The sequence below is a fragment of the Peromyscus californicus genome, unplaced genomic scaffold (genome assembly GCF_007827085.1).
Source record: "Peromyscus californicus insignis strain IS unplaced genomic scaffold, ASM782708v3 Scaffold_16__1_contigs__length_79575227, whole genome shotgun sequence".
Classification (NCBI taxonomy): domain Eukaryota; kingdom Metazoa; phylum Chordata; class Mammalia; order Rodentia; family Cricetidae; genus Peromyscus; species Peromyscus californicus.
In genome coordinates this window covers 27685872-27688152 of record NW_026294458.1, presented here as the reverse complement: position 1 = coordinate 27688152, position 2281 = coordinate 27685872, and positions in this window count along the sequence as shown.

Below are 2281 nucleotides of genomic sequence, written 5' to 3'. Positions count from 1 at the left end.
TTGAGGAGAGAGGGATAAGAAATTTAGATAGAAGGATAGAGGGGAGAGAAACAGAAACACAGGATAGCCTCGGGAGGGCCTGAATCCTTATCTACCAGCCCCCCACCCCCCATCTCTTCAAAAGGGCTATTTATAGGAATGCCAAGGGGTGGAGCAAAAGACGGCCAAGTGTAGACCCTTCCAATCACCTAGAAACCATGCACATGGTCAAGCAATCCTCTAATGCAGCTCTGCTGGGTAAAGCAAGCTCAGATCTCACTAGGAAACCTTTGTGGGCCTCCACAGAGAAGGACAATGACTAGTCAAGTGGTTAAGATAATCCAAAGTCATTTGTAAATTAGCCCCTGGACCTTCAACATTCCAATCTCTCTACAATCATTGACGTTCTTTTTATTTTTTACTTTTTAACATTTGGTTATTCAGTATGTGTGTGTGTGTGCACATGTGTGGAGGTCAGAGGACAACCTATGGGGGCTGATTCTCTCTCCACTGAGTGAGTTCTTAGGGTTGGACTCAGGCCATCAGATTTGATGGTAAGTGCTTCTGCCCGCTAACCCATCTCACCAGTCCCAATCACAGCAGTACTAATCTGCCTGTGTAGCATGATGTGTCTTTTTCCTGGGGACTTTAGTTTACCCAGAGGAGATGGGCCATAGCTCTGCCCCCTGGGTCTTAAAGACAGGAGTGGCATATTCTAAGCATCCCCATAAAGGGATCCAATAGTGCCTTTCAAAATGCAGAGGGACAACTAGGTATAGTTTTGTCTGGGGCTTTGGCAAATAGAAGAAAACCCTCTACTTTTAAAAAATTATTTTTAATAATTCTTTGAGAATTGTATACAATGTATTTTGACCATTCTTATCCTTTATCTCCCCTTAACTTCTTTCAGTTCCACCCCCACCTCTCATGTCCTTCAACTTCATGTCCTTATAGTTTTTTAAATAACTCTTAGAGTCCTGTTTGTGCTGTCCACGTACTCCTGTGTGTGGGGCCAGCCACTGGAGTGTGGTTGACCTACAAGGGGCCACATCTTTAAAGAGAACTGACTCTCCCTTTTCTAGCAGGTATCAGTTGCCAACAAGTCCTCAGCTAGGTGTGGGACTTCAAACCCTGCCTCTACTCCATGATGCATGTTGTCTGACTTCAGCTTGTGCATGTTGTCACAGTCCCTGTGAGTTCACGTACACATCTGTCTTGTTATATCTGAAAAACACAATTTCACTGTAGTCATCTACTACCTCTGCCTCCTACAGTATTTCTGCCCCTTCTTCCTCAATGATCTCCGAGCCTTGGGAAGAGGATATGTGATATAGAAATCCCGATTAGAAAAGTCCCTTTTTAACTGAATTGAATGGTAAGGAGCGATGATCCAGGTTATCTTACACAAGAGGTCCCAAAGTGGATGATTTCCTCTAGATGTGTTTGAGCACGTCTTCTTTTCCTGTTCTTTGAACCTCAGCACAGGACTTCAGTCTGACTTGCCTCACATCACAGATGGCTGCAGCAGCTCTAGCTTTTCATTATTTTACAGCAGCATTCAAAGATCGAGAAAGAGATCTGCTTTGAAGACTGAGGAAGCCTTTTCCAATAATCCCCTCAGCAAGTTCCCTTTATATTTCATATGCCAAATTTATATTATATATACATGCTTGACTCAATCCTCAGCAAAGGGAGCCAGAACATTGTGACCTAAGGATAAACACGCCCTTCTAACTTACATAGGAAAAGAGTGGATACTGGAATAGAGTGAAAATTCTTTCCCCCCTCCTAATAGAGGTAATAACTGAGAGATTATTACCTTGAGATAGAAAGAAACCCCTATTAATGTTATTAAAATCATTCAGAACACTCTGAGAGTCATGTAATAGCATGAAAATGATTCTAGAAGAATAACAACAACCACATCATCACAATTGTATATTACAGCCCCTTCTTAGTATTTGTCTGTATGTACACTTTTTGATAGGTAAAACCTTTATTATGCAGTCACTCTTTACTGTGTAAAAGAATTATGAACAGGATTGCACCCCTCTTACATCACCCATGGCATCTTTAATGACTCAATTCTCATTGAATTTGATGTAACATTTTGATCTAGCTTCTGTTGTTTGAACCTTTACTATCATTAATATCACTGTTACAAGCCCTTATGGAGGATATTTGTGTAAAACTACTTGAATAGCTCGAGCCTCCATCCCGTGAAGAGGAGCCATGGCAGGCGGTTCAAAAGTCGTTGTTCTTGAACCGTGGGACTAGCACGCCGACTTCATTTGCCGGTCTT